General features: G+C 46.9%; 1 protein-coding gene across 13 annotated transcripts in view; it reads right to left on the minus strand.

The window, feature by feature from the left end:
- MTMR3 (myotubularin related protein 3) overlaps positions 1-5,730 on the minus strand; it is a 132,219-nt gene extending 126,489 nt beyond the window's left edge. For 8 of the 13 annotated variants that reach the window (XM_025267375.3, XM_025267374.3, XM_025267372.3 and 5 more), the window contains exon 1: positions 5,526-5,729. The gene's annotated coding sequence lies outside the window, so the exon portion shown is untranslated. Of the gene's footprint in view, positions 1-5,525 lie in introns of all 13 variants that reach the window. The other 5 variants (XM_025267377.3, XM_025267376.3, XM_025267373.3 and 2 more) reach the window with 2 other exon arrangements.
- Positions 5,731-6,000: the final 270 nt, after the last annotated feature.

Here is a 6,000-nt window from a genome sequence, read left to right on the forward strand (position 1 = left end):
AAAGACGCTTACTCCTTGGAAGGAAAGTTATGACCAACCTAGATAACATATTCAAAAGCAGAGACATTACTTTGCCATCAAGGGTCCATCTAGTCAAGGCTATGGTTTTTCCTGTGGTTATGTATGGATGTAGGAGTTGGACTGTGAAGAAAGCTGAGCGCTGAAGAATGGATGCTTTTGAACTGTGGTGTTGCAGAAGACTCTTGAGAGTTCCTTGGACTGCAAGGAGATCCAACCAGTCCATTCTAAAGGAGATCACTCCTGGGTGTTCTTTGGAAGGAATGATGCTAACGCTGAAACTCCAGTACTTTGGCTACCTCATGCGAAGGGTTGACTCATTGGAAAAGACTTTGATGCTGGGAGGGATTGGGGGCAGGAGGAAAAGGGGACGACAGAGGATGAGATGGCTGGATGGCATCACCGACTCGATGGACTTAAGTCTGAGTGAACTCTGGGAGTTGGTGATGGACAGGGAGGCCTGGCGTGCTGCGATTCATGGGGTCGCAAAGAGTCGGACACGACTGAGCGACTGAACTGAACTGAAACATACGAAGAAACAAATAGGTATGTAACAGATCTAGGTCTGGACATATAACCAACATGATGATGCTGGATGTAGTAATCCGCACCATGAGACAATATCTTTGTAATTACCAGACAGTCCATTTAAGGGAAAAGAGTTAGAATATTAGCATAAGTTTATGTCTTAACTATGTTCATTAAGTCAACAATTTATAACAAAGCTATGAGGTATTTTGTGGATTTCCAGGTGGCTTAGTGGTAAAGAATCGGCCTGCCAAGCAGAAGATGTGGATTTGATCCCTGGGTCAGGAAGATCCCCTGGAGGAGGAAACAGCAACCCACTTCAGTATTCTTGCCTGGAAAAATCCCACAGACAAAGGAGCCTGGTGGGCTGCAGCCCAAAGGGTCACAGAGTCGGATATAACTGCGTGTGCACGCGCGTGCAAACACACACACACACAGTATTTCACCTTTAACAAAACAGCTTTAAATTTAACCAAACTTCACAATTTTCTTGTGATTTTTCATTTGTTTTATGTCTCACTATTTTATAGTCATCCTAACTGCAAAGCTCGGGTACTGTGTCCCTATGCAATTGCTTCCAAGTTTTACAACTCAAGAAAAAATACATTTGGGAATTTCTTGACGATCCAGTGATTAGGATTCTGCGCTTTCATTGCAGGGGTCCGGTTCAATCCCTGGTCTGGAAACTAAGATCCCAAAAGTTGCATAGAGCGGCGTTGGGGGGGTGGGGGGACTGTAATTATAAAATTACATTTTATGTGACAACAGTACACATATAGTAACATAAGTAATGTATAATAAAACAAAAGTTTCACAAATCAATAATTATTTTTACCATTTTCTATGTGCTTTTAGAAACCACATTGATTTCATTATGTTGCCACCTGCCATTTAGAAAACACAGCCCTAAAACATTACACAGAATGTGCCAAACTCCCTGACCCTATCACTTTCCACCTCCACGCCAACATAACAAAATGGGTGAAATCCAGCAAATCTACTATAAGGGCAAGTGAAGTGAAAGTCTCTCAGTTATGTCCGACTCTTCGACCCCAGAGACTATACCGTCCATGGAATTCTCCAGGCCAGAATACTGGAGTGGGTAGCCTTTCCCTTCTCCAGGGGATCTTCCCAAATCATGGATCGAACCCAGGTCTCCTGCATTGCAGGCAGATTTTTTTTTTACCAGCTGAGCCACAAGGGAAGCCCAGGAATACTGGAGTGGGTAGCCTGCAAACCCTGGCACAAATTTAAGACATCTCGGCCCTCTGAAGTTTCTTGAAACACTGACTATTCCTATTGGCAGACTGGATGCAAGTGCTGCTCAAAGGTTTCTCCAAGCAAAGAGTACAGAACAGAAATCTTTTCTGTTGCTTTATCAGCGATATTACTAAATTCCACACTTGACAGCAAATACCAGATTTACCACTGCTCCACAAATCAACTCTTCCAGGAAAACAGGATTCTAATACAATAGGGCTCCATCATCATCCACTGACATTTTTAGACTGCTTTTCATATACACCATTCCATTTCATCCTCACTGACACAGTGAAATACACAGAGAAGTTGCTCTTCTTCCTTTTACTAATGAGGGACCTGAAGCTCAGAAGGCTTATGTGGTTTGCCAGAAAACACAGCTAATGAGAAGCACAACCCAGACTTGAACTCAGGACTTACTAGTCAACCACTGTCATGCTACAACGGTTTTCACTTGAAATGTCTGATATGAACTTGAAAGTTATGTTAAGGTTCTAGATGCAAAAGTGAAGATAAAAGCACAAAATTAAAATGAAAAATAACAATGTTAGCAATTCTGGTAGCTTCTAAAATTGGGAATCCTAGTTCAATCAGGTATGGATTTGATCTCATATTTTCTAAAGTTTCACTGATTATAAAACTACATATAAATTCAGCATAGAAAATTACAGAATTGGGTGGTCTGTAAGAAACAACTGACCACAGAAATTACACAAACTTGCACCAAACCATTCTTACTCTTGTGGCTTCACACTCAATTATGAAGTTCCCTATGTGAAATCCGTTTTGATTTCAACACTAAGTGAATTACAACAGCATAAGCATGTTGTTTCTGCATAACACTTGCAACATGCTTGCAATTTCCAGAGCAGTTTTGGACAATGTCTATAATCCATAAGTCAAAAGCAGAATCCAAAACAGAAGGTTCATCTACCTATATGAGACTAATACTAAATAACAATTACAAATTAATAAAGATTTGCAAAATCAGGCTGGAGAAACTACTTTAGGTCAATAATTACAAACCTTTTAATTTTACGGATAAGAAAATGGAGGTCTAGAGAAGTGACATTCCCAGCAGCAGTCAATTAACAACACAATCTAAAAAATAAAAAACCAAGGAACATTTAAGACCCCAAAACTAGGGACAGGATAGTGTCCAATGACAGTCTTTAGAAAACAGAATCTCTTAGGCAAACCACAAGGACTAAAAAATCTGACTCTAACTCAATGCAAATTATCAAATAGCTTTTAATAACAAACACTGTCATCAACCACCAAAACTGTTCTTTTTCCCACCTCAATACTATCCATTTACTCAACAAATACCTGAGGGCATAGTATATGCTCAGAACTATGATAACTACTCCAGATACCAAAGAAAAAACCATACAAGGCCTCCAGCTCTTGTAGTGGACAGGTGGGTGTGCTTCCCTAACAGTACTACACTATGATTTAACAGGATGTTGACCAAACTCCTTCACTGCTCTCTACGACTGTAACATTTTCTTCCAACTCCTCCAAACTTATAACAAACCTTACCACACCCCCTCTGAAATATGAATACTTCCTTTGGTAACTCAGCACTCCACTTTACCAACCGAAAGTGTTAACCAGAACTACATCAGACTTTAGAACTGACTTTGCCACTCCTCAAGGCCTTAGGCATATTTCAAGAACTTTTCACAATCCATAGTAAACCTTCCTGGTTCACAAGCCTAGTCTCAAGTGACTGCTAATTCACCTGCCCTACCCCCACTTTACTAGAAACCTCAATCAGACAGTTTAGGGGCAACAGTGATGTTGAAAAGCAGCTTCAGTGGAGCTCTTCAATGGCCCACAAGCAGACTTTCTGCCTCTCCCTCTCTGCTTCTGTCCTCTGGATTGCTCATTATATCTCTGGATATACCTCTAATTTTATGAAGCACGTCCCTGAAGATGTGCACAGATAATTTTTGGCAATCGATCTGCTTCCCGTACATAAATCCACTGTATTTTAAGAGATGCTCAGGCTCCCCTCTTTTCCATACCTCTCAAATTATATAAACAATTAAAAACAATCTCAGGAGTTGTAATTACTGGAAATCCTTTGGAATACCAGAGGTGACTTAAAGCAGACATTCAGAAACCTGGCTGACTAGAATCACTCAGGGAGCTTTGTAAGGCTCAGAGATTTTTATTCACCAGGTCCCGTGTGGGGCCTGGAATAAGCATTTCAGGCAGTCCGTACTATTTCTGACAACTGGTATTTAATTAGTTAACCACCAAACTAGAAAACCTGGTTTACAAACTGGGAAAACTTGGGTTCTCCTATGGCTTGCTATTAACTAACTGCAAGTGGGGCCACAGAGGCATACTGGTTACGTGAACAGCTCTGGGCCACCTGAAAATAAGGGAGTTAATTAGAGCTGAAAGAAGCCTTCATACGGAGCCAATCTACAATTCTGGAACCCTCCAAATTTAGTTAAATATCACAAACTGTACTGGGTTTACTCCAAACAGTGTCCTTCTCTAAGCTTTTCTTCCCACCCAGGTCACAAGCCTCAGAAGGGAAGGCTGGGACACCAACACACGCTGGTGTCCCTCACTTGGTCTCTGAGCAAAAAAAAAAACATGCATCCTGTCTCTTGCCCTCCTGGAACAGCCTTAGATGTGAAAGCGGGAGGTCCCCAACACCTCTACACCTATAAATCCCAACTATTTTATACTAAAAACAAAAATCATCCCGCACAGTTCAACGCAGGCCTTGATGGCACCGTCGCCCACATTATGAGAAACGAAGGTGAAGCTCAACTGCAAGAGCAAGCCCACTTTTTTCCCTCGCTGGGGGGGGGAAAAAACAAAAAAAAAAGCAGACACTGTCATACAACAAAGTGTATGTCAAGATACTAAAACAGGTAAGAATTTAGGCCTCAGTCTGGAGACAACACCTGGATATCATTACCCCCCACAGTAGCTCCTGTGCAAAACTCACAAGTAAGGTTATCAGACCCCGGAGGAGTTTATTAAAATGGCCATAAAATTCACCCTTACTGTTTTGAGGCAAGTTTTCCAGCCCAAAGTACAACCAACAATACTATCCTAGGGGTCCTAAGCGGCAGGATTTTTCGCCTGAGAAAGCACTCGAACCTTTCGTGAGGCAGTCTGACCAGTGCTGAGTTCTCTCAAGCACCTCCGAGCCATCCTTCCCACGCCAGGACCAGCTCAGGAGCATGCCCTGCTCCAGTCAGGCGGCCACTCCTCCTTCCCACAAGTCCCGGGCCCGCTCCGCTCGCCCCGGGGGCTCCGAGGCCCCCGACCTCCGACCTCCCGCCGCAGAGGACGCCCACGGACCCGGTCGGGGTGAGGGCCGCACGCTCACCTCCTGAAGTCAGCGGGCATCTCCCCGGACGCTACCGGGTAGCGCCTCACACCCCTCGCCCCCGTGGGCCCTTCCCCACCGGGTCCGGAAAGGCCGCCCCGGCCGGACCCCGCCTCCCCCACGCCGAGGGTCCGGGCCGAGCCCCGCCGCGGCGCTCCCGCTCCCCGTGCCTCCCTCTGGCGGCCGTGGCCGCCGTCCGGGCCACCCTCCTCGGGCCACGCACGCCGTCCCCAGCCCCCCGCGGGTCGCCGCCTCCTCAGAGGGTGACAGCCGCGGCGCCGGGGCCGAAGACGGCCCCTCCTCCAGCTCCTCCTCACCCCCGGAGTAGACGGGGGGGCGGGGGGGTGGGCTTCCTTACCGGGGTGCAGAACATGGCGAGGCCCGTCACGGCACGGCCTCCGCCACCCCTCGAGGCGCCCAGCCAGGGCCGGCGGGGGGCAGCGCCTGGGCCGCTGGAGCGTCTCGACCGGCTGCGCCTCCGCCACCGCCTTCTCACAACCACAACAACATGGCGGCACCAGCCACACAGAGCGCGCTCCCGACGCCGAGCCGGGCCGCGAGCGGGGACGCGCGCGCACGCTCTGGCCTTCTGCCGGCGGTCGGAGCAAGGGGCGTGGTCTGGAGCGGTAGACACGCCCCGGTGGTGGGCGGGGCTACACATCAGCCGTACGTCCGCAACGGGCGAGGGGTTAGCTGGGACGCTCCAGCTGGAATAGACAGAAACAGGATCTGGGAATGGGCGAGGAAGTCAACCTTTGGGCAAGGCATCTTTTCCTAGCTCTACGGCCAGGGGCAAGACAATGCTCGAACAATGGTAGTATCTTTCACCTGTA

Source organism: Bubalus bubalis, chromosome 17, assembly GCF_019923935.1.
Source record: "Bubalus bubalis isolate 160015118507 breed Murrah chromosome 17, NDDB_SH_1, whole genome shotgun sequence".
Taxonomy (NCBI): Eukaryota; Metazoa; Chordata; class Mammalia; order Artiodactyla; family Bovidae; genus Bubalus; species Bubalus bubalis.